The sequence below is a fragment of the Mus musculus genome, chromosome 13 (genome assembly GCF_000001635.26).
Source record: "Mus musculus strain C57BL/6J chromosome 13, GRCm38.p6 C57BL/6J".
Lineage (NCBI taxonomy): Eukaryota > Metazoa > Chordata > Mammalia > Rodentia > Muridae > Mus > Mus musculus.
In genome coordinates, this window is record NC_000079.6 from 117,692,703 (window position 1) to 117,720,201 (window position 27,499).

Sequence of the window (27,499 nt, forward strand, 5' to 3'; positions counted from 1 at the left end):
CGGGCAGTGGTGGCGCATGCCTTTAATCCCAGCACTTAGGAGGCAGAGACAGGCAGATTTCTGAGTTCCAGGATGGCCTGGCCTACAGAGTGAGTTCCAGGACATCCAGAGCTACACAGAGAAACCCTGTCTTGGAAAACAAACAAACAAACAAACAAACAAAGTTGAATATATTTCATAAATGGCCTTTACCTGGTAAGTAGATTGACTGTGTACTTTTTTCTTTACAGCCATTTAATTTTTCATTCATATATGGAATTTATTAGTATTATCTATTATGATGATGGTCTTCTGAAGATCTTTCTACTCCCATGATAAAGCACTATTTTCATTTTTCGATTCAAAATATATTGCCTGACAGGGATGTCACTTTTATATTAAATTAATTTTCATATGACACATACAATTTTAATAGGTAAAAATTATGTATTTTTCTCCCATTGCCTTGTATGTAGATAAACTAGTACTAACCATTATTAATAAATATATTCAAACTGCCAAGTCATAATTTCTCCCCTGATCCTATTGTTCTGGAAACATCTTAATTTCTCCATCATATGTAGAAATACACACACTATCACATGGAGATTTAATTAAAATTTTGATTGATCTTAAAGTGCACTGGGAGAAACTTGATTTAATTTTAGTATTAAATTTTATTAGCCATGAACATTATATGTTTCTTAGTATCTTGCTGATCTATAATAAACATAATTGTATACTTTTCTAAGTACTATTTCGAAGTAACTTTTGTTAGATCTATTTCTAAATTCAGAAAACTTCAATAGTTTTAAATAGTACCGTTTTAGCATCACCTTTGGAACAATTACTGGTAATTGAGATGAAATTGATTACTGAAAATTGCTTTGGGGTCTTACATTTCAACTTCTTTTATTGACTCTAAAAATATATTTTAAGATCCGTTTGCATTCCTAATTTGAATAACCATTAATATAGCTGAGAAGAGTTTTATTTTTCATGACTAGTTTTACTTCACAAGGCGGTTCAGCAGTTAAGAGCATCAGGTACTTTTCTAGAGCACATGAATTTCATTCCTGTCACCCACATGGCAGCTCACAGCAACCCCCTGTAACTTCAGTTGAGGGCATCATCTGCCCTCTTCAGCTACTTATTTTAATATGATCGCTCAGACTAGACAGTCACACATTCTTTGTTCCTTATTTTAAAGACAAATCCTTAAAAGTTTACTAGCCAATAGCTATAGTGTTGTTTTAAATAATGTCTTTTGTCTTTTTAATTAACTATTTTATTTATATTCCAAATGTTGTTCCCTTCCCAGTCCCCCCCTCCAGAGTTCTTCACCCCATCCTTCCTCCATTTTGCCTCTGAGAGGGAGCCCTCAGGTATCCTCCTTCCCTTGGGCTTCAAGTCAATAAGAATTAGGCTCATCCTCTCCCACTGGGACCAGACTCACCACGCAGTCCTCTGGTGCATATGTGTCAAGGGCTTTGGTCCAGCCTAGGTATGCTCTTTGGTTGATGACTTAGTCTCTGGGAACTCCCTAGGGTGCAGTTAGTTGACACTGTTGGGCTTCCTATGGAGTTGCCATCTTCTTCAGTTTCTTCAATTCTTCCCCTAACTCCTCCACAGTGATCTCTGACTGGGCGGTAGAGCCTCTCAGAGGATAGACATGGTAGGCTCCTCTCTCTCTCTCTCTCTCTCTCTCTCTCTCTCTCTCTCTCTCTCAAAATCTCTCTCTCTCTCTCAAAATCTCTCTCTCTCTCTCAAAATCTCTCTCTCTCTCTCAAAATCTCTCTCTCTCTCTCTCTCTTTGTGTGTGTGTGTGTGTGTGTGTGTGTGTGTGTGTGTGTGTAAAAGCTTGAGTGGCCATATCTGTGGGTAGTATTTTCAGGGCACAGGATGTCTTCCTTTTGTTTATTGACTTGTAAGAGAGTCCCTCACTCTTTTGAATCTTGCAGTTTTTCTAACTTGTTGGCCAGGAAACTTCAGGTATCAGCCTGTCACTGCTCTCCGATGGTATATTTACAGGGGGCTCTGTAAAATCTTACCAGTACTTTTACTTAAGTGCTATTGATTTAAACTCTGATTGTCATGCTTGCACAGAAAGCACTCCCATTCACTAAATCATTTTCTTGGCCTCTGTTTTAGTTTTCTTAAATACTCACTTGCCTCTTTGAGACAGCTTTTCATGTCACACTTTTGTTTTTTTCTCTTCCACCACTATATAGCACTTTATCTCTCTTTATTCCCAAGCCAGACCGAAGTAGATGGTCTGCTTTTCTGGCTGGATTTAAGTAAAACTTTTTGGCTGAAACTGTGGAGTCTCAAGAGTTCTTTTATGTAAATTCCCATTTTGGGGGGAAGATCTTTTCTTAGCTGAATTTCCACTAAGATTATTTACACTTCTTAAAAATAGCCCTGGCTCCACATGTCCCAGGTTCTTCTATTCAGCAACAGATAACATACTATAGTGATCTCCTAATATCATATTACCCTGTAATATCTTAGCCATTTTAGCTCACTTAAGTTATTAAGTCACTCTATTATTTTTACATAATGACAAAATAGCCTCAAGATGCATTTCTTAGACCATTTCTCCTTCTTAAGCAATGTATGACTTTATACTAGAATATGATCCATTTCCATGAAATGTTTTCCACCTTTTGTTATTATCTATTATCTTTCTGTCTGTCTGCCTGCCATCTGAATCATCTGAGTATCTATGTATCTGTGTATCTCTCTCACACACATCTATCTATCTATCTATCTATCTATCTATCTATCTATCTATCTATCTATCTCTATCACCTATCATCTACCTATTTTCAATCTAAACAAATCTAATCTATCTATTTATCATTTAGCTGTTGGTTTATTACATGTCTATGGATCAAACCCAAAGACTTGTACATACTATATGTATTGGTAGGGTTCTACTGTTGTGAGGAAAAAAAATGACCAGAAGTCATGTGAGTAAGAAAGGATTTATTGGTTTTCCTGTTGCAATCACAGTCCATCACTGAGGAAGCCAAGGCAGGGAGGAATGTTGCTTAAGGTCTTGCTCCTCAAAGTTTGCTCAGCCTGCTCTGTTGTACAGCTCAGGACTACCTGCTCAGTGACAATGCCACTTCCTGTGTTTTGGCACACTCACATCAATCATTAATCAAAATAAATGTCTGACGGGATTGTCTGAAGCAAATCTGGTGGGAGCATTTTCTCAAATGACCTTCCTCTTCTCAAATGCCAACTTGACCTAAAACTATCCAGTATACTAGGCAATCACTCAACCCATAAGCTATAGCAACAGTCTCTTGTTACTATTTTTTATTCTTTTTTTTTACACTTTCCATCCAATTAGATTAGAAATATCCATTTTATACATTCTTCTGTGGAGCTTCTTTATTTAGAGTCCATATCAGACAATAGGAAACAAAAACCAGGGAGGTGCAGGGCAGTGGCAGTGCACGCCTTTAGTCGCAGCATTTGGGAGGCAGAAGCAGGCAGATCTCTGAGTTCGAGGCTAGCCTGGTCTACAGAATGAGTTCCAGGTCAGCCAGGGCTACACTGAGAAACCCTGTCTCAAACAAACAAACAAACAGACAAACAAACCCCAAACAAACAAACAAACAAACAAACCAAATAAAACAAAACAAAAAATAGGGAGGCAAATATTTGCTTTTCTTTTATTATAGGTTTGGTTTAGATTATATGACTGTAGAAAAAGTGCGTGGGGGGAGGTAGGGGTATACTTCTATTTCTGGGGATGGCTAGGAAGTAGATAGTCACTCATCAAGCTACGTATTCAGCCTTCTTTTCAGTATCATATTGATATATTATCTTTTAAGAAAAAAGGAAATATTTTCTTCTGGCATTGGGTTCTTCAATTTTGTTTGTTTGTTTGTACATAGATCACAATCTTTTATTTATTTATTTATTTATTTATTTATTTATTTATTTACTACTTTTTTTTTTACAGTCCAGTTGTTACCACTTTCTGAGTCCACTATCCTAATTTTCAGTGTTATTTTTTTTCCTTAAGCATTAGACATGAAAATTACCACCAGATACTTTCTATGTAAATTTAGCAAAGCAAATTAAAGTTTCCCTGTTTTTGAGGCATGCCAGACTCTCATTTCTCTATCACCTACCAGCAAAATGGTTTCAATTGATAACTTACAACTTGATGAAGGTAGAATATTGTATAAATGCACACTTTGGGTATTCTGCAAACAGTATTTTTTCTTGTACTTGGAATATATATGGAAATCATTATTTTGAATTTTGAAGCTGTGATTTCAGTTTTGGTCTTATTGACCCTTCAGCCAATCTGAAAACATTCCAGAAACTTGTTAGTTTACATTTAATTTTGCCAGTTCTAAGCAACAGAGCATGCATTGGCTCAAATGTATCATTTTTGAGACGGTTGATATATTTAGCCTCTGTGGGCATATGAAATATAATTTTACTGCCTGTATTATTCATACACTTTGAGGAATCATTTATCAGCAGAACACAGAACAGTAGTTCATAGATGCTTGCCACCTATGGGGCTTGCTTCATAATTTCATACACTATCACTGTCTATGAATAGAAGCTTTGGCGTGTGTTAAGACCACAGATTTTAATGTCGCTTACTGGAAAATTGAATGATGACAATCCTGGCAGAATGGCTACGATGTGTAATCACCACCCACACTGCCTGTCTTGGGCTTTTTTGCTTTGCCATTGGCTCTCTGAACTTCTGTAGACATGCATGATCTACATATCTTCTGAGTGATCTATAAGGTGAGAAAAAGAGTGTTGTTAATTCAATTTGGTAAGGAAGCACATGTTGTTCAATCTCTCAGAAAAGTATTGAGACTTAAAATTTTTTTCCCCTATGATATTCTGAACATGCCTTCCCCAGCTCTTTTTATAAATTAATATTTCAAGTAATATTTCCCTGGAGTTTTCCATTCATTGAACTATTTGTGAACCATTATGTTTGGCTTGATTCTTTAGAAAGTTTTGGTGTAGCTAAATAGTTCAAAATTAATATTTTGCTTTATCTGCTTATGAACAGTCAACATCAAATAATATATTAATTTTAAATAACACTAATCTCTTACTTGCTTACTTTTTTTCCTGGCCCCACCCCAGTAACTTAAATCATAGTTATTTTGATATGTGTGTTTGTGTGTGTAGTGAATTGTTATCTAAATGGGTTGATGAACAAATGGAAAAATAAAAGGGAGGAAAGAAATCTCAAATAATTAAGATACATATTTATACTTCTGGGGCTTGAGGATGTAACTTAGCGTGATTTTTTAGTATGTTCTAGTTCATGTATTCAATCCCAATAACAACAACAAAAATATTCAGCCTTTTTGGGCAAAACTAAGATGGTAAATATATTACTTATATCAACTGGAAGTTTTAATACTATATTCTCATTGAGCTATTATGTGTTTGTTATTACATTGCTTATGTGTATTGGTTTCTATATTACATATATGTGTAATTACATATTTTATGTGTGCTAGTTATTATGTTACATATATGTTTAATTACATATTGTATTATATAAGCTCATTCTTATGATTCTGGGATTAAAATATTCCCTAAAAAATCTCTCATTTCTTGGCTTTCATTTATGTAATAACTATCAAACTAATGGCAATAGAATGTCACTCCGAGTATATTAGGTAAGAGAAAGGAATCATCTCCATATTTTAACTTTAAGAATTTATAAAACAATCCTTTTACAAATTTAAGACCACAGAACACACTATGTCTGAAGTTCTGAATGAGAAGAGATAACATTTCTATATTATCAGAGTGCATGTGACATGTCCCCCTGACATAACAGATTCCTGGTGAAGGTGAGGGAGACAGCGAAATGTCATAGTACGTGTGCTGTTTAGGTGTGGGATTGTACATCTAGTCTTTCTTACCATATAGATAGTAAATTTGTTACAAATCACTCACTCTCAAACCCAGGAAAACATGTCTTACAGTCTTAAAATCAAAGACCATCATTGTAATACCAAAGCTTTGGTTTATGCAGGGTGATTGTAGACCAAACAGCCAAACAAAATTACCTTCTGCTATAAGAAAGTCTTCCTGTGTTAATAGGTATGCTACAGATTTTGTAACAATTATTTCAAAATATATGGCTCCTTTTATTTTTGCCATAGTAATGGCCTTGATCTGTAAGAAGTATGTTCCAAGGCCACCATGAAATGGTGTTCATCTTTGGTAGTACCAAACCAAATTAGTGGGATGTTTTCTTTTTTGTGTTTTAGTAACAAAATACCCCATAAAGAGAAAATTAAGGGAGGAAGGATTTGTTTTATGCTTATAGATTTAGACAAGATTGTACATCATGATGGGAGGATTCGATGTCTGGAGACTCCACAACAGAAAGAAACTGGGGTAGCTTGTCACATCACACCTGCAGGGTGAAGCAGAGAATAGAGAAATGTATAAAAGCTCAAAGCTTGCATGCACTGATCCAAATACTCTGGAGAGATTCAAATATCAAGGCCAGCATAAGTGCACGTGTTCAAACACACAAGCCTACCAGGAACATTTTTCATTCAAAACAATAGATGTTCTAGTCTACTCATACTGTCTATGGTTCCCACTCAATATTGAGACAGCAACCATCTCTATTGTCAATTAGATGCTTGTAGTTTCACAGTAAGACATATGTTGTTGTTCAGTAATACTCCAAAGCACACGGATGATATTGCTGACAATTTTATTATGTTATTATGACTACTCTATTTTGCCATTGTTAGTCTGTTACCATTACAGTAGCTAATAAATAAATTCAATTTTACTATAGGCATGGAAAAAAAGAGATAAACTATCTTTTTTGTCAAAAACCATGATATAGACAAGAAGAATGGGTCATGTCATAATATGCCGAAAGCAGGTCAGAATGAAACGATTTTTATCATACTATTCAGAACATCAAGAAATTTATAATTCAAATGACATATTTCTGGATTTTCCCATTTAATATTTTCAAACCCAAACTGACTACAGTTACTTGTTGACCATATATAATTAAAATGTGGAAACTGAAGCTACACATGGAGGGGAATAATTGTGCGTGTGGCAGTAACAGTTCTAACATTCTACTTCCCTTAACGTGCAGAAACACTATGAAAACAGTTTTAGAAAAAAAAAAGAGAAAAAATGTTCAATAACAAACACTGTATTTATTGCACTGATCAAAAAGATAATCCGAAGCCACTTATTTTCTATAAAAATGCTTAGCTTTGTAGCTTCAAGCAAGAACTAATATGGGAAGTATGTCAAACAAGCAGTCACATTTTAAATTGCATAGTGGATAATGTTTTTAATATCTGGCAAGGTTTCATTCTGCTTTAGGATATTTCTTGGTGCGTGACAGTTCACAATTGATTATACCTTTAATGGTTTTGCTGGCAGTACAGCCTTTCTAGACAAGGTTTTCTGGTATAAATTGCATACAGGAAGCCACATATCTGATATTCTCTTATTTAAAAAATGCCACAAGACTAATGCTAAGTTTAAGGTCCATTTTAAACATTCTGTAGCGAGAGTATGGAATAAATATTAAATTTAAAATCCTGGATGAATTACAAATATAAACTCTTATCCAATTTTCATCTGTAAGCATTAGAAGCTATATTACATAACTTTAAAATAGCCTTTCTAGTTAAGTTACCTTATTCTGTTTTAATCACTGGATAGGGATTTATGACTTAAAAAGCATAGTTGATGTAGAATATCATTATGACAGTTATTTTACTGATTGATATATGTGTGACCATTGTAGATTTTAATGTATGTAATTGGATGCTGGGTGTAGTAGCACATGCCTTTAATCTCGTCATCTGGAAGGCAACAGCAGGGGGATATCTTTGAGTCTGAGGCCAGTTTGGTCAGCAGTGGGAGTTCTAGGACAGCATGAACTACAGAAAGAGACTCTGTCTCAAAAACAAAACAAAACAAAACAAAACAAAACAAAACAAAACAAAAAAAACAAAACAAAAGCAACCAACAAACCAAAATGCCAAAATACTATGTAATTGGTTAGATACTTGAGAAGATAGATAACTTTGTTCAGAAAAATCACCTTTTTCAATACCAAAACAGCAAATGGATTCATACTGTGCCAGCAACTACAACAATGTACTCAGAAGTCAGTATGTACACTATTATAGGTTATAGTGGGGTTTTTTTTGCATCCCAGAAATATCCAAAGCATATGAAATAGGGTCACTGTCATATTCAATCTATAAAATTAGACAGAGTAAATACAGTCAGTATATGAAAAGGACCCAGTTGGTATTTTTTGTTTGTCTAAGCTAATTAATTTTTTCTGTATATGTATATGTATATGTATGTGTATGTGTATGTGTGTGTGTGTGTGTGTGTGTGTGTGTGTGTGTGTGTGTATGTGTATGTGTGTGTGTGTGTGTGTGTGTGTGTGTGTGTGTGTATGTGTATGTGTATGTGTATGTGTGTGTGTGTGTGTGTGTGTGTGTGTGTGTGTGTGTGTGTGTATGTGTGTGTGTGTGTGTGTGTGTGTGTGTGTGTGTGTGTGTGTGCTTGCTTGCATGCTCATGCCCATGGATGCCAGAAGAGGATATTGGATAACTTGGCTCTTGAGTTAAGGATGGTTGAGAACTACCCTGTGTTGTTGATCTTTGAAGAGCTATCTCTGAGCTATCTCTTGAGCTATCTTTCTAGGCCAAGTCAAGTTTCAAAGTCTTCATATATTAACATCTACTTTGACTGTTTTCTCCACTGGAGAGATTTCTAATTTTTTTTGACAATGCAGCCAAATAATTTTGTCGATGTTACATAGTTTGCTTTTAGAAATAAGTAGCTTAAACACCATTTATGCTTTCATTGATTAATGAGAATATAGATAAAGTTTGATCATGAATAACCAATCGTTTTGTGTTGGTGCTTCAAAATTATATAGATGTGTGTGTGTGTGTGTGTGTGTGTGTGTGTGTAAATAAAGAAATGCAGAGTGGTCTTTTTGACAATGGATTCTGAAACTTTTAAACTTATAAGTAAATATCCTATCTTAATGACAACAGAAATAAAGAGTAACTCTAGCATTTTCATAGTCAGAAGTCATATACATATTCAATTAAAAATTAAAATATTGGCTGTTACAGAGAAGTAGAAATTGAGACTAGTATGTTTGTATGTGTTGGTGTTGCTTTTATGACAAAGTGGTATGAATCATGTGCCTTAAAGCAGTTTGCACTCTCCTAGTTTTTGAGTCTGATAGCCTAAGATCAAAGTATTTGCAGAGTTAGTTCTTGGTTGGGTTCCCTGTTGTTGGCTTTCAGGTAGCCCCTGTCTTTCTGTGTCATCAATCATTTGTTTCATGCATATCTGTGTTGTCTCATTAGGTGTCCAAATGTTCCCATCTGATAGCATACTAGATATTAGATTAAAGCCATTCCTGATGGTTTCATTTTTAAATGTGTGTATGTGGTGTTTGTGAGTGTGGTTATGTGTGTTTGCATATTTGTGGGCAGACATATGTGGTGCATGTACATGTGGCGTTCATAGGTTGAGACAGAATGTTTTTCTTGATATACTAAGGCAAGTGTCTTGCTGATCTGGGAGATGTTAAATACTACTACTCTAATTGCAAAGCTCGTTCTATGAATATTGTCTCTGTTTCCTGAATGCTGGTATTATACGTGGACCACTGTGCCTTAGGTGTGCTAGGGATCTGAACTTTGGTCTTTATGCTTTCAAGACAAGAGCTTTATCCACTAAGCCATCTCTGTAGTCCCCTAAGTGTTCCATTTTTAACTTGGTTCCATTTTAAAAAATATCTTAAACCCAATTACATTTTCAGGTACTTGAGTTTAAGGATGAAATATATGAATTTCGGAAGGACTCTACTCTTCCATAGTATAGCTTGCTTTTTCTTTCTTTCTTCCTTCCTTCCTTTCTTTCTTTCTTTCTTTCTTTCTTTCTTTCTTTCTTTCTTTCTTCCTTTCTCTCTCTCTCTCTCTCTCTCTCTCTCTCTCTCTCTTTCTTTCCTTCTTTCTTTCTGTTTGAAAAAAAAGTGCACATTTACAAACTGCTTTAGTTCCTTTAGACTTACAAAAACCAGATCAGTAGTTAGAATTCATGAATGCTGTGAGTAATTAAGTTACTGGAGTTCAGCCAGTTTTTAAAAACGATTTTTAAGCCTAAACAGATATCCTAAATCTATGTACAAAAAAACAACCCTACCATGTTTTCTTGGGCCATTGCAAGACATCTTGGGCTATTGCAAAGATCTGATTTAACTTCAAATTTATACAATCTTATAACATAAAATGATTTCCCATAATTGCATCATTGTAAGGAAATTGGTATTAAATAAGAGTTTATTTGAACTATCATTCTCTAACTACTGAATTTACAAGAGAGACTCATGGGCTCCAGTGATAATGGCAGAATCTACAATAACACATCCACCTCTGACTACACATCTAGCTATTACACATGGGCTTGCATCTCTGGGATGCCATTGGAGTCTATCATATGAACCTTCTTAAAAGCTATTTCTTATTGAAAAAAGAGCCTAGCAAGTACTTATCTACATGAGGGTGAAATTCTTCTTTGGATATCTTTATTCTAAATAATAGAAGAAAAATATATTCATTATGATAAGGCAAATCAGAATACAGATATGCTTTCCATTACCCAAAGCCCAAAGTAGACTAGCCAGTGTGAATAGTCATCCACTACTTACACTGCAGAGGCGTACTCAGTTTGTAACTTTTCTTTCTCATTAGTTAAAACTAAGAAAACAAAAATAGAAAAAATGAATCTCTTCTAACATTGTACCCATTTCCTATGTACTCTTGAAGAGTTTAATTTTTATTTACATAGCTTCTTGTTTCAAATTACTCTAATAAGCACCAAGCTTTTTTTTTTTCAGGGGCAAAAATAGAAGATCAATGAAATTTAGCCCTTTGTATCATATCAAGTATAAATAATCTTTTAAGAAATGTTCTTAACACCCTGATTACTTATGGGTCTCTCTGACTCTTGCCTTTTCCTTTATTCCTCTCTCATAAAATGCATTCTGATCACAGCCTCCCTTTTTTCCCCTCTTCTGGGTCTCCACATTCCCTCTCCTTCAAAAGTCAAGGCTCCTCTGATTCCCTTCAAAAATGGGCAGGCCTCCCATAAATATCACTCAAACATGCCATAACAAGATGTACTACAACAAAACATAAACCCTGGTATTAAGACTGGATGAGGCAATCCAGCAGGAGGAAAAGGGTCCCATGAGCAAGCCAAAGAGTCACAGACATCCATGCTATCAGTCTTAGGAAAGCAACAAAAACCTCATCGAAACAACCACAGCACTTATGCAGAGGGCCTAGCACTGACTCATGCATGGTCAACTGTTGTTGCTTCAGGATACTAGAGGTAGAAAGAAGAAAATAGAAAGGAGGGAAGGGTGAATCTGTGATATTGTGCCTAAGACTGTTACTATTTTTGTGGAGTTAGTTAATATATAATGACTAGTTATTATATATGCCCGGAGCTGCTGAATTGTAAGAAAACCTAGACAAATTGTTACTTTCAAGTCGTTATTGTGTCTGGTGAGTATATTGTCCCTGAATGACATTGATGAGAGAGAGCAAAGAATTTTTCATGTTAGCATCTATGATGGAGTCTGATTAAAATGTTCCAAAGTTGGGGGAGAAAAAAGAAAAGGATTGTGTGACTTGCCTGAAGGATTAACAAACGGCCAAGCTACTTACTCATGACCTTGGTCATCAGACTCTAAAATACCACAAACCCTTTACCCAGTTACCTACCAGCAAAACTCAGTGACCTCACTAAGATTTTGGACTAAGAACTTTCTGACACGATAGGCATTATAGGCATTTGAAGCTGCTTGATTTTTTTTTTTAATTCCTAATGTTAATCTCTATTTCCTCAGATAATGCACCACTGCATGGCACCATCTGCATAGAAACAGCCTGTGAATTAGTCTTGGCCTCAACGACAGGGCTGGGGCTGGGCTTATTGTTCCCACCCTTAGTTTGTCAGGTTGAACTCCCAAACTTTTTTAGGTTAACCAAAAACAAACAAAAAACAAACAAACAAACAAAAAGCAAAACAAAACAAAAACAAACTAGCACCCATGCAAATGGAAACATTAGTTTTTGTTTCTAATTTGGGAGAAACATCAGACACTCAATTTTTTTCCCCAAGCTTTCTCATCTCCTTTGAAATTCTTTTCTAAATTTAATTCAGATGATGCGAGAGTTCTGTGTCTATTTTAATTTTGTTCATCCAGTCAGCAACTTTCCCTACAGTATATAATTCTGATGTAAATTATGGACTATCTTCTGTGGGGGAAAAACGCATAACCTACGCGGAACTTTGTGCATCATTTCTTAGTCACGGCAGCCTCATGCCACATAGGGTTAAGTATTTCAAAACTGTCCCCACCTGGCAATCTGGGAGAAAACGCAGTCTCGTCTAGTATAGTCAGGTTCTCCTCTCTTGCTCTGAGAAACAAAGCAACCTTCCTGCTGGCCATATACATGTTCTCTGCATGGCTATTTGTACAGAGTATTTATCTGAGCTTCTCCTGTTAGTTAGCTGGGTTTATTTTGAACTGAAAAAATCAGATTAAATCTCTTTATACAATAAAGTCTGGTATTAGGTACTGCCTTTGCATGTAGTTAGTATGGAGGATACATTTATAAAATAATTTTCTCTGATTCTGTAGCTGAGGGTGCTCTGGAACTTATCGGGTAACTCAAACTTGCTTTCACCTTATAGACATTCTCTCCTATCAGCTCTGGAATGCTAGAATCATAGGCATAAGTCACCCACCATGCCTGAAATAACTCCTTTGATCATCTCTATGTTCTAGTTTCTTCTCAGGTACTGCCTCATTCAAATATTTAAGTAACTTCAAGAGACAAAGATTACTATTGTCCAAAAGATGTTAAACACAGAGTTCAGCTAGTAGTGAGCTTGCCTAACATGCATGAAAGAAACCCTGGGCCAAGCACTTCATAAAATGTAACAAAATAGTGCATATCTATAATCCTAACATTCTTAGCTTCATAGTGTGGTAGAAGCCTGCCAATACCACATGATGTCATCTCAATAATAAGAAAGAAAGAAACAAAGAAAGTTAAAATAATAATAACAGACTGATTGGCTCCTTTTGTCTCACATAAAGGCAAATAAAAGCTATAAATTAATAAAATTCTTAAGACATATAAACAGAAAAGAATGCTTGACTTGGGGTTTCAAAGTTATGTTTATTCCACTAATTTACACCTTAAGTGTATCTCAAGAAGCATGCAATGTTTTACTGAGGTTTTAATATGGAATAACCAAAAGTGAAAACATATTTTAACAAAATTGGACAAAGCAATTGAGACTCTACAGGGTTCTTGGGCACTTAATTCTTAACCTATAAATCAGTGTGATTACCCTGTGAAATTGGCCAGCTTCCCAGTGAAGCCCCTGGGCACAATTATACAGTGCTGAAGGCTGCATTTGTCCATGTGCATGACTGGTCCTGACAGCTTGAATGTTAGAAGGCATCAGGGTTTTAGGTTTTAGAAGTTCGGATTCACTCACATTTCTACATCAAGTGGTCTTTATTAGCGGAAAAATAATCACGTTTTTTTCCCTCTATTACCTGTTTCTCATTGCTTTCCCTGGCCTAACTCATTACACATCCACAACTCTAATAACCAAGACATCTACATGTTTATTTCACTTCCACTTCTGCCCAGAGATCAATTTCAGATGACTAATAGACATTTTAATTCCGTTATGTTATAGACCACTCTCCTCCAGTCCATGTACTCTTATTCTGCTTCCTATATAGTTTCTGTTTCTTTGTTAAAATAGAAGGCAGTGAGAGTGGCATCCAGGAAATATTCCAGGGTGAGGAAAATGGTGAACTTGGTTGGGCTAACATAAGACTGGGAGCACTTAAGGAGAGATCTGCTATTTATAGTTGAGAGAACAGCTGAGTGTTGCAATAGAATTGTGGTTTGGAGGAGTAGAGAATCTTATGCGTGGAAAATGGATCTATTTATCTTTATTTATTTATGAACATCTAGAATGCTCTTTTGGTGGCATTGTCCAAAGTGAAACTTAGTCAACTAAGATGTTCATAAACTGTCCTGAGCAGCTCTTCAGTTTACATTTCAGTGAAACTACAATTCCATTAAGAAAACTAAACTATAGGATTTGATGAGACATGACTACACCCAGCACTCTTCCTGTTCAGTAGATGACTGGGAAACAGGCTGCGGATGCTCTATCCATTGGTCATCACCAGTGCAGTACAACTGATCATTCTTTCTTCTGAGGAAGATGATGCAGAAGCATCACTTTACCCGAAATTAACATCGCAGCTAATCATAGTCCAATAGCTTGATGCAATACTAGAAACTGAAAAGCAGAGAAGAATAACAGTTGTTATCGTTATACCAGAGCAAAGAGAGGTCACTTTTCGCCTCTGAGCTCTAGGACTTTGAGGCACTTGGGTGGTCTGATAGATAGCACTTTCATCTCGCTACGGGAAACCATTTAGTAAATTGCCACTGAAACACTCTTAAGGGTCTCCTAAGAGGTCTGCAAGTGTTAATGAGCTTTCTGATGTCTCTGTACCAGGTCCAGAGAAGAGCAGCAATACACCGAATTACTGGAAAGTAGGGGATAATCGCTGAAGTTGCTTCCCCACCATAGAGACTGGAAAGCCTGAGAACAGATTCTCTTGCTCACCCATATCATCCAGTTGGCAGTAGTGAGGTTAAATGAGGTTCCCTGTCTCTGCTAAGTGGGCGGGTATTCCCATTGGAAGTCTGCCCAGGTGTTTCAGACATTTCCCAGCTTTCCTGTCTTGCTAAATATGGCTCACCATCAGGGATAAGTGCTGTTGTGATGGGAAAGCTTGCAGGTTCTTCGTATGAATGTCACACACTGTGTCCTCTGTAGTGTGTGTGTGTGTGTGTGTGTGTGTGTGTGTGTGTGTGTGTGTGTGTGTGTGTGCATGTGTGGTAGGGAGTGCCTCTGTCTTTGTCCATCTGTCCCTGGCTTTAGCTGTTTGCATGTGTCTGTCTATGAGGACTATTAATGTCAGCATTCTGAAAACAATTAGGAATAGGTAAAACATGTCTTCTTGACAATGCAAGAACTTGATGTGGGTGAAGGCATGTTATTTTCAAATTAGTTATGCATTTTTAAGGTTAAATAACTAATGATTTTATTAAATTGTATTTTAAAATGACAATATTAAGGTACATGAATGGGCAAATACTTTGAGTAAAATATACAAAGTGAAAATTAGGCCTGTGATTCAAAGTGAAGCAAATGATATTCTCCATTATTTATTTTCTAGTGAAGGTATCTAAGTAGGCAATAAAACACTTTTTTCTACTTCCAAATCTTTTTGTTCCCACTTATGATTACATTGACATTATCTAGGTTGTTTTAAATCCCTATTATTAATAGATTTGGGTAGCATTGTAGATTACCCAATGTATGCACATACATACATACATACATACATACATACATACATACATACATATACATTATATATACATACATATTTCAATGTAGTTGTGCATTTTCTCATGCTAGTTAAGATGTTATAGAGGAACTAAACCACTCCAAGTTACAAGTCTACCCCAGAAATATCTATGCCCAAGTAAGTAGAATATTTTGAATTACAACATTTAATAGAATGTAATAAAACTTACTAAAGAGCATTGAAATGTAACATAATAATTTATGTTTTAATTGAGAATCAATGCCTAATTAGTAGATGATATTATTTTTTCTATAAGATATTTATGGTCCCTTTGAAAACTAATAAATTATGATAATATCAAAATGCGTGGAAAATATTCCCTTCCATTGTGTTCTTTCCTCAATTGTATTTACCACCTTCTTCATTCTCTTATACTTACATCTAAGATTCATTTAATCTCAGTTTATTTTCAATAGATATTCAAATAACTGCAGAATTTTTAACTTTAATAACTGATATGGTCCGATGTCAAAATCTACCATGGTTTAGTAATCTAGATTCTGCAGGTATAAAAAATAAGGAGACAGATGAATGGGACACACACAGACTTAGGAATCCACACACATAGAGATACAGGAAAGTTTACCCAGTAGAGTTTTCACAAAACAGTAAATATATTGCAATGGTGAAAAGTTATTTTCACAACCTTGACATCCATATGAAAAACAAATTAAAACCAAATCTAGCTACAAATAACACATTTTAAATACTTGGGTTTTTTTTTTTTTTTTTTTTTGCATCCTGAAACAAGTTCTCCTGACAATTTTACTGTCTTTACCTTCACACAATCCTGCATTTCTTCAACCTTGAAACACAATAAAATGTTCTAACTCTTCATACATACAGGTCTTGAAGCTTGCCAAAAATCTTACAGTGAAAACATCATTACCAAGTATGAGACAAATGAGATAACACCAGGACAGTTCAGAATGTGCAGTGACTGGTGAACATGCAGGCGTTAACCATCCCTTAATCCATATTTAGTGATGGCTAAAAGCATAGGCTTGAGGCTGGAATGATGTGTTAAATGATAATGTGACATGCAAGGCAGATAGTGTGGGTATTTCTTGAAGGGGTGAGCCCTGAACTGATTATACAAAACTGAGTAAAATCTAGTCAAAAGAAAAAAGTTTGCGAAGAAATTCCTGTTCATCAATGGTATCAGTATCACTACCACAGTCACAACCAGAAGTTCAGAGAAGGATTAGGTCATTGGCACGTTGAGGTGGGAGCCAAGATCTCTTGTCATGGTGCTCCTCGGTAGACAATGCTATCCCAGAGTGAACATATGCTGCATTTGAGATGTAATAATTTATGTGAAAATAAGTATTCTAAAACTATTTTATATTTGGAATGTGAACAATCCTTGGCCAAAGTGATATGAAATTCACCTCATTCTGCATCTGTGTTGCGCATGCATGTACGTTTTCACATGCATGCAGGGAGGGGCACATGGACTTCTTTTCAGATACATGTGGATGCCAATGGGTGACATGATCTTCCTCAGTCATTTACTCCTTTCTTCAGTGAATGATACAGACTTCTACTCAAGCCAGACTTGTCTTTGCTTATGGCTCTCTCACATCTGCAAAAGCAAACAAGGGCGTCATAGGACTTGCCAGCATTGAGTTCTCTCAACTAGTATTACCTTTAAGAGGCGTTCCATCATATTCCAAGAAATGAGTTTTTTGGCTCGTGTTTAGTGGGCAGGAACTGCTGAACATTTTACCTAAAGTGTGAAGAGGACTGTATTTACAGTTTGTTTGTCATAAAGGAAAGTTTTACAATATTTATTGTTTGGCATTAAGAAAAAAAATGTTGGGGGCTGGCGAGATGGCTCCGTGGTTAAGAGCGCCAACTGCTCTTCCAAAGGTCCCAAGTTCAAATCCCAGCAACCACATGGTGGCTCACAACCATCCATAACGAAATCTGATGCCCTCTTCTGGAGTATCTGAGGACAGCTACAGTGTACTTACATAAAATAAATAAATAAATCTTAAAAAAAAAGAAAAAAATGTTTATTTCTTTCAACTACTAGCAATTCATTTGGCCTTTCACAAAATTATTTTTTTTTTAGTTTTCATTTTTTAAACTAATAGTTTGGCTAAAATTTCAAAGGCATACTCAAGTCTTAAATTCTATTTCTTCACATTTTATATCTCTATTAATTGATCAATTTTGTGAGTGTTGAACAGTTACCCTGGCCTTCATGGACATATATCTAAAGTTAGGTTTAGAAAATTTTATGTTTGAAAGACTGTCTTGAGTAGAGACTATCTTACAATTATAATTATGGCTGTGCTCATAGATTAAATTTATTTTTTCTAATCCAGGGGGTTAAAAACCACAGAGTTCCAAGAATATGATATTCACATACTCCTCTTAATTTAACCTATTACTTTCTTCTCATTTCAATATAATGAAAGTGTCTTGTGCATATTTCCTCTCACTCTGGAGCACAATTACATGGTTCAAACCCAAGCCTGTTCTGTGTCAGCCATTTTATTTTGGTCAAGTTCATTCGTTTCTCTGTCCTCCATTTTCTCCTATTGGACATTAAGATACTAATAGCATCAGTTTGGTGGCATTACATAAGAATTAAAAGTATTGACATTTGTAAACCATTCAGAATGTTGTCTGGACAAAGTAAATGCTCAAGTTCTGATGAACTATTATGACTCAGAAGTCAGGCAGTCTCTAAAATTGGCTTCCAGACAGAGTGACACTGTATGTTTGTATCACCACCTCCCACTCTTATCTAGTACTTCCTGGAAACATTGGAATACAGTTAGGAACACACTAGAGAAGGCTGGCTGGGTGAAATTTCTTTTTTTCCCTCATAGCTCCAGGGAAGAAACAATTTGTGCTGCCTTTTGGATCAAAAAGTTTCAGATAGCTTACTGTTGATCTTGAATCTAAAATCAAGTGATATTTAATTCTGAGGTAAGATAACATAATCACTGCCTGGCATGTGCTCCCAGGCTGTGGGATCCTGTATCCTCAAATTCTTAAGTGAGACTCATGGAGCAGGTATTAGTCCTTAAACGTCTACTTTCATGATACCATGTCTATTCCATTTTGGCTTTTTGGGGATGTAAGAACTGGGCACCCAAAGGAACAAATAGGAAAAAAGTAAGCAATGAAATCACCCAAACCACCCCTCATGTAAGAGTTAGCCATCCAAAGGGACAAAGAGAATGAAAGTCTGCAAAAAAAAAAAAAAAAAAAAAAAAGAAAAAAGCACCCAAACTAACCCTCACTATAAGAATAGAAAAAGCACCCCCTTTTCCAGGAATTTGAGTCTACTTTACTATGATCATTATGGTAAAGATACTTTTGTGTAAGGTATAACCATTGTAAGAATATAATCAAGTACTGTGTGTTACTGATAAAAAAAATAGCCCTATGATTTTCAATCAACCTACATAAGCCTTCAACAGTGCCTATGTCTAATAGAAATCTGAATATTTTCACAATTCCGAGTTTTGTTCTTTATAATTCAATCTAAAGCATATACTAATTACTTCATAGTTTAGAATATTAAGGAAACTATGTCTAAGGCATAAAATAATTTTTTAAAGTTTAATATCCAACATATATAAAGAACTCAAGAAGGTGGACTTCAGAAAATCAAATAACCCCATTAAAAAATGGGGCTCAGAACTGAACAAAGAATTCTCACCTGAGGAATACCGAATGGCAGAGAAGCACCTGAAAAAAAAATAAAAAAAAAAGAAATGTAAATAAAGAAATATCCAATAAACACACACACACACACAAGTTTAAATTAAAATCTCCCTATTAGCAGTCAACACTGATGTTAGCTTACCTGAGAGAACAGATTAATCACATATTTCAAATAACATTTTCTAAAAAGATTTGCTTTTGTTAAGGAATGAAAGATTAAAGCATCCATCAGTTGAGAGTTACTCATCTAAATAACCACCACAACAAATCTGTACTTCACCCATGGTTTCTTGCTTCACATTTTGATGTGACTAGGTTGTAAATTATAGGTGCTTTGAAAACTGAGCCCATGATAACTTGTGATACTATTTTCTGTGCACCATAACAAATGCTGTGCTTTTCTTCATCTTGAAATATTGAAATTATAGATATCTATTAGAGACCAGCATTGATATCACCTCCTCTTTTAAGCCATCTGGAGCATTTTAGCAAGAATTTTTATCTTTCTTTACCTCTACCACTTAATTTACATCCATATCTCTCTTTTCATCAATTTTTTGATTGCAAAAACCTTGAAAAAAAGAATAAATATTGTTCATGTTATGTAGCTTACTTAATACACAGACAGTTTTAGGAAGTTCACAATATTTATTAAATATCTCTGTACAAGTTAAACTGTTAGCTAGTAGCTTATTGATATACCAGTCTTGAAAAGATGAATGCGAAAGAGTCATGGAGAAAATATTCTGAGTTGATAGATGTTTTACCACAAGACTGTGTAAGAAAATTATTAATAAGCATCCTTTGGGCTAATATGAAGGGTAATGTCAGTGGTTTAAGAATCTGATTGGCTAACTGATGAACTGGGAGGTGTTTATACAAATTGGATGTACTAGCCATGAACCCATATTTATAATTCTCATTTTTAACCCTTTTTTCTTTTTTCTTGGATATTTTCTCTTTTTACATTTCAAATGTTATCCCCTTTCTCTGTTTTCCCCCTCTCCTGGAAACCCCCCATCCCATCCTCTCCCCCCACCCCCGCTTCTATGAGGGTTTTCTTCCACCCACCCACCCACTCCTACCTCCCTGCCCTCAATTCCCCTACACTGGGGCATCTATTGAGCCTTCACAGGACCAAGGACCTCTCCTCCCATTGATGCATGACAAGGTCATACTCTGCTACATATGCAGCTAGAGCCGTTTGTACTTCTTTGTTGATGCCTTAGTCCCTGGGAGCTTTGGGTCATCTGGTTGGTTTATATTGTTGTTCTTCCTTTGGGGTTGTAAACCCCTTCAACTCCTTCAGTCCTTTCTCTAACTCCTCTATTGGGGACCACATGATCAGTCCAATGGTTGGCTGGGAGCATCTGCCTCTGTATTTGTAAGGCTCTGGCAGGGCCTCTCAGGAGATGGCCATATCAGGCTCCTTTCAGCATGCACTTTTTGGCATCCACAATAGTGTCTGGGTTTGGTAACTGTATATGGGATGAATCTCCAGGTGGGACAATCTCTGAATGGCTTTCATTCAGTCTCTGCTCTACACTTTATCTCCATATATGCTCCTGTGAATATTTTGTTCTCCTAAGAAGGACTGAAGCATCCACATTTTGATCTTCCTTATTCTTTAGCTTCATGTGGTCTGTGAATTGTATCTTGGTTATTTGGAGTTTTGGGCTATTATCCACTTATCAATGAGTGCATACCATGTGTGTTCTTTTGTGATTAGATTACCTCAGTCAGGATGATATTTTTTAACCTTTAAGAGCAAAAATATATTATAGAAATAAAAAAAAATAGGGAATCAATATGGAGGTCTGCATCTGGTAAGCATTGTTTTTGTTAGCTATTCACAAACCCTCTTTCATCTTCTCTTGATTTTATTTTTCTTTAAATAAAATTAGAATTATACTAAATATTCAAAAATCCAGCATTTAGTCAGCAGTTGTTTGTGCTACTCACTATGGCTATGGGATCCTGGATGTAGAAAACCAAGCACCCGTGGTGAAATGAGTATTTCAGTCTTGACTGCTCACAGAGGAGACTCCTGCTATGCCCAGATCATTTCTAGGTGTTCAAGTTGATACATGGAATAGAATTGAGGGTTTATGCTGCTTAATGAGTTAGGGAAAGTTGGGGGGTTGTTACCTCCTAACCCAGCTTTTAGAGGAGCAGCTCTATTTGCTACAACTCAGCAGGGCACACACTAGGCAGGCACTTGCTCATGTGATTCTGCAGTTAGGCTATTCTTAACTCCCTTGGGAACAAGTCCTCTTTCTCTTTCTACACACCCTATTTTTTTTCTGTCTTTAACTTTTCCCCACCATTTGCAGTATTATACTGTTGGTGAGTTCTTGGCCTTTCATGCCATGCTATTAACTTTATGACTAAATTTAATCTACAGACTTAATAGGACCCTTCATAATTTTGTTATGTAAGGTAATGACAAGCGAGCTTATTGTTAGACCTCGAAATGCTCTTGCAAGAATCTTTTATGTATACGAAGTCTATTTCACCACTAAATATGACTCTACAACTGAGTAAAGTATAATGATTACATCTTCCTAAACCTTAGCACCATGTCTCATTGTGTATTACACATATAAAATATGTCAGAACCATACTTATCTTTGAGATTTTTGCCAATTAATAATTAATTTTCAATAAATTTATCTATATGTTACTAACTATGATAGGACTGTAGAATTTCCAAATTCATTCTCTTGGGTTACTTTGACCATTTTTGTAATTTATGACAGAGTGAAATTTACAAACTGGAGGTGACAATATCATGCAGAGAGGGAAAACTATACTGCAATGTGGTACACTTCCCTACTAGTCTTTGTCTATTTTTATTAAATATTCCATTTGTATGACTTAAGGGATTATTTAAAATGAGGGGTTAGAATGCAATAGCTTTCAAAAGTATGCATATATTTCTATCATTTGGATTTAATTAAGTAATATTTTTTGAGAACTTAGGGATAACAATGTAAAAACATCAAAATATTCATGGCATGGCTGGAAATGTAGCTTACTAAAAGAGGGATTTCATAGCATTTGGTGTCCTTACCTCTAATATCCAGAGCCCACCCATATGGCAGGAGGATATTTCAGTGGTACAATACTTTTCTGGCCAGTTAAAGGCACAAGATTCTGTCCCTAGCACCAAAAGGAAAACAAACAAAACCATGAAACAAGCCCTAATGGTAAAAGTAGACTCTTTTACATTATCCCTCTGCTCTGTTATCCCAGCTGTATCTTTATTGGTTTTTAGTTTAACTATTAATAGATACTGTAATGGTGTTGAGTCTAAATGCAACAGATCAGAAAATGGATTGTCCAGAAGAGTGCAAAGGCAGCTGCTTCTCTGGCTCTCTGGTTCTCCTTTGAAAAGTCAAATACTATCACTGAGAAGCAGAGCTCTCACCTTTGTCAAGGTCCAGATATACACTAATTACTATCTGGGAGGAGAATGGAATTATTATATTCATCTACTCAAATGTATGTAATCAGATGTTCATGTGTGTATATACCAATGAAACCAGTCTTTCTACATTATTAGTAAGCACAGACTTGGGTAGAGTTGGACAGTGATTGTGCATGGCTAGGAGCCATGCAGGCCCTAGTGGATTTCTGAATCAATTATTAGAGTGTTAAAGGAGAAGACATCTAAAGTGTCCAGTGACACAGGAAGGAGTTGAAAATGTAAAGGGATAGTCATGTGCTACTGTAGTATTTTACTCAATAGTATAATGATATCAAATGTGAAGTTAGAAAAATTACAATTTTCAAAAATACTAAGGTGTGAATATACTAACACTGAAGACACAAGTACAAATGGTCTACAGCAGAGGACTGCTTGGTCTGGCCTCAGTGAGAGAAGATGTACCTAACCCTCGAGAGACTTGAGGCCCCAGGAAGTCGGGAGGCCTGGTGGGATAGGGTAGGGTGAGGACAGACAACCTCATGGAGGAGGGGGAAGAGTCAGAGGGTGGACCAGGAGGGGGATGATTGAACTGTAAAAAAAAAATTAAATAATAATAATAACAATAATAATAACAATAATAATAAGATTGAGATTCTCCTTGTAAGTTTTTCCACATATAATGTTTTTTTCTTAAATGTATTTGGAAATTACTAAGTAACTATAGAATATGTATTAAAAACAAAAACAAAAACAAGAACTTATCCCACAACTTATCTTTAGATCTCTATTACTGAAAATTAATCTTTCCAAAATCAGCCAATACCAGGTATAATTTTACCTTTTTTTTCTTAGTGAAAAACAGAGCAAATAGAATAAAATGTAGTTAAATGAGCTTAACAATGTTTGGTCTTAAAATTTCTGTGTTCCCTATATAATCAAGCAAGCAGTGAAATAACTTGCAGTATTTATCTTTTAATTATTGTTTCCCTGAAGTTCCTCTTCCAGCTAGTAAGCTGTTATGACTGTATAGAGACAACTGTGAAAGGCTTTTAATAATTGATCTGCCTGCCGGGCAAACACGGGGATGGTGGAATGAAAAATGAATGTCAGTGGATTCTGTGCTTTAGGTGACATGGGCTTTTGGAAAGTGTGTAATGAACAAAAATATAAGCAGGTGCTACAGAAGAATGCGTGGTAACTTTGAACAATGTCATAGAAGTTCTATGGCAAGGACAAAAGGAAGAGAAAAAAAGGGGGAGAGTAAGAGAAAGAAATCATGATTATAGGTAGAATGAAATATGAATAAAATATGCTATTGCCATGAACTACAATGGCATACAGCTTTGATAATGAACCGCTGTGAGTGGGCTTGTTTACTGTTTACTAATATTTAATGGCATAGTTTTGAATAATCCATATGGTACCTACTTGGGAGGCAATCTGTTCTGCCAGTGAACAGCTGAGATCAGAGCTTTCTGGACAGTTTAACTAGTTAATCCTGGATTTTCCAAGTCCCATGGGTTAGCCATCTCCTGTATTCTAAATTATGGTAGCATAAGATAGGTTGTATTCTTGAACCTAAAGCAAATAAAGAAGAATAACGATAATTAAGAGGCCAACATGACTATATTGTGAAAATATTATCAAATAAAATTATACTGGTGTTTAAAATTAATATTATTAGATGTCATGGATATGACCTCTAATTTCAGTACATCCTGAATTTGTAAAAAGAAATATTTTAATTTTGTAAGACTAGGAAGAGGCTGAGAATCAACTAAAACTTGTCTTACTGAAGAGCTTTACAATGGGCTATTTTGTTTTGTTTTAGAACATTTATAACAAAAATGAGATTTCTTTAAATATATAAACAACAAAACAAATAAAATAAATTAATAAATAGTGTAAAATATGGCAAATTATTATACCCTAAGAGTAGAAAGTATTCACACACAGTTTTCAAATTTCAAATAGAAAAGGAATTTCTAACTGTACATCACAGTCTTAAGATCTTCGAATGTCCAAACACAAATCTTCTTTCTATAATAGAATGTTTGTGTTTCTATATGACATATCTTCCTTGAGTGTCTTCCCAAAAGTGAGAGGAAGAACACAGAAGGAAGTGAAAAATTGCTGTCTTATGGCCTGCATCAGGGAACAGAAGGGAACATCCCAGTTTCCCTGCCTTTGTGGCCATGTTTATTTTAAAATCATGTTCAGGACATGAGAAGCTGCCATTACCAAGGAATGTGAAGTTAAAGTCATTGTGATAAATGGGGACTCTTGCTTAATATGTTTCCTTTGGAATATACTTTTTTTTTCTTTTAAATTTACTTTAACTAAGTCATAAAAACATACAGATTAATAGGATGACTAGTGGTATCCCGATGCACGTCTACTTTGCATAAATCAGATGATGCATTTATTTCCTTAAAGATTTATCATTTTCTCATGCTGAAAACTGAAAATCTCATTTAGCTTTTGAAATGTGTACAGTTGTTATCTAGACTTGTCCTACGCTGTAGTAGACACTTGCCAACTTCTTTATCCTACCTAGTCCTCCCAACTTGGTTCTGATTGGTCATCTTTACTTACCAGATCCTTTTCCTGTCAGCTGCTAATCACCGTTCTAGTCTCACTTTTATTTTTGACTACATCATTCCTCAGTACTACATCTACACCGCAATGGCCTCTCCCCATACCACCACAGTTAGCATTGCTTATATGCCCATGTATCTAAGGCTGACCACTTCGAATTAGACAGTCTATGTGAGAGCTTGTCTCAGAGAAAACTGATTCTTTCTCTCTTGGCAGTCATTGATGATCTTTGAAGTCTAAACTTTTATGAATGAAACATTCTTATTTGAATCCCTTATATAATACAGTGCTGGAGAACCTGAGCCATTTCTGCCACCATGAATTTGTTTGCTTTTGTTTTTAACTTTCCCCCCTATAATGTCCCTATTTCTTTCACTTTTGAGGTGAACATGAATTGTATCAATACTTACCATTTAGTTCTACATGTCATGAGTTAGCACTATATACAACTCAATGGATATAATTCTGTCAGGGTGGGCACCTACCCTTCATTTCCACAGGTCTTTCCTTTCTTTGATTATTATTCATAGTATTAGCATCAGACAATCTTATTTTTTGTTCTTCTCCATTTCTTTGTGAGAAAATATTATCTTATTGACTTTATCCTCACCAGAGCAAAAAGAGCTGCTGGCAATTAGTACTGAATAGTTCCTTTAGAAGCATGGACATAGCAGAGAACACAAACAAAAGTGAGTAAGTCATCATTGTACTATAGACAGATAAATAGATTTTCATTCTTTTGCTATGCTTAATTCCATTCTGCTTCAATTAAACTCGTCTTGATGGTCTTAATTCTTTTGTACACTACACATAATTCTAAAAGCAATTAAGTATAATTCCCTCATGTGTTGGCAACAATATTATTAAACCCTAAAATATTCATGAGTTCCAAGTGTACAAATTTGTGTAAAGTCAGTATCTCTGAAAGCAATCCTAAGTTTTCCCTAATTTTTTAGTCTAGGACAGAATGAAGCTAACAATGTGAAAACCTGCCAAGTTTGACTTATCCTATTGTCTCATTAGGTGTTGATATGGAAGAAGTCAGAGTGAATGTCATTTACTTGAGGAGTTTGCCACAGAGAGAGGAAACTAGCCAGATTGTAAAAGGTCTCACCTCAGAGAAAGGCATTAAGATGGTCCATTACTCTCAGGCACAGAATTATGTAGTCAAAGAAGATTGCTTTACTATTCCCTCCTACACTTGTCTTTCTTCCTTTTCTACTATGAAGAAAATTACCATTTCTTATAGAGATGTGGATTTGTATAACTCTGGGAACTAAACTTCAGTTTTTGGTATTCTGGATTTCATTTTATAAAACTGAAGCTTCATTTTGTTATGAAGCTACTGAAAAATTCAAAATTTAATATGTTAATTTAAATAAGAAGAAACACAATTTTAATTTCATTGCATAATTTGAGTAGCAAAGTACTATACTTTAAGGTTCCCCCCCCTTTGATTCCTGAGAGTCTCTTACCTTCCAGGTCTCTGGTGCATTCTGGATAGTCCCCCCCAACCTCTTATTTCCTGAGGTTGCCTGTTTCCATTCTTTTTGCTGGCCCTCAGGGCTTCAGTCCTTTTCTCTCACCCAATACCAGATCAGGTTCCCCTCTCCCCCCACTGCTCACCACCCATCCACTTTTCCTCCCAGGCCTCTCTCTCCCTTCCCATTTGTGATGCCTTTTTCTCCCTCCCAAGTGGGACTGAGGCATCCTCAGTTGGGCACTTCAGCTTTTTGAGTTCTGTGGACTGTATTTTGGGTATTCTGTACTTTTTTTTTTTTGGTCAATATCCACTTATTAGTGAGTACATACTATGCATGTCCCTTTGGGTCTGAGTTACCTCACTCAGGATGATATTTTCTAGTTCCATCTATTTGCCTGCAAAGCTCAGGATGTCCTCATTCTTAATAGCCAAGTAGTATTCCATGTGGAAATGACCACATTTTCTGTATCCATTTTTCTGTCGTGGGACATCTAGGTTGTTTTCAGCTCTGGCTATCACAAATAAAGCCACTATGAACATAGTGGAACATGTGCCCTTGTGACATAGTAGGGAATCTTTTGGGTATATTCTAAAGAATGGTATAGCTGTGTCTTCAGGTAGCTCTATTTCCAGTTTTCTGAGGAATCTTTAGATAGAGCCCATGGCTACCAGGAAGACAGGGGATCAAGTGAGGGATGGAGTTGCCATCCCACAGTCAAAACTC

General features: G+C 35.8%; 1 protein-coding gene and 1 long non-coding RNA gene across 2 annotated transcripts in view; one reads left to right on the top strand and one right to left on the bottom strand.

The window, feature by feature from the left end:
• Nucleotides 1-27,499, top strand: part of Hcn1 (hyperpolarization activated cyclic nucleotide gated potassium channel 1) — a 378,709-nt gene that overhangs the window by 90,383 nt on the left and 260,827 nt on the right. The gene's annotated exons all lie outside the window — the stretch shown is intronic.
• 4933413L06Rik (RIKEN cDNA 4933413L06 gene) lies at nucleotides 14,062-27,309 on the bottom strand. Its single transcript, NR_045508.1, has 5 exons — nucleotides 27,133-27,309; nucleotides 24,123-24,272; nucleotides 19,260-19,288; nucleotides 16,969-17,162; nucleotides 14,062-14,433 (listed from the first exon to the last, which is right to left on the bottom strand). It is a non-coding gene; the product is annotated as an RIKEN cDNA 4933413L06 gene (long non-coding RNA).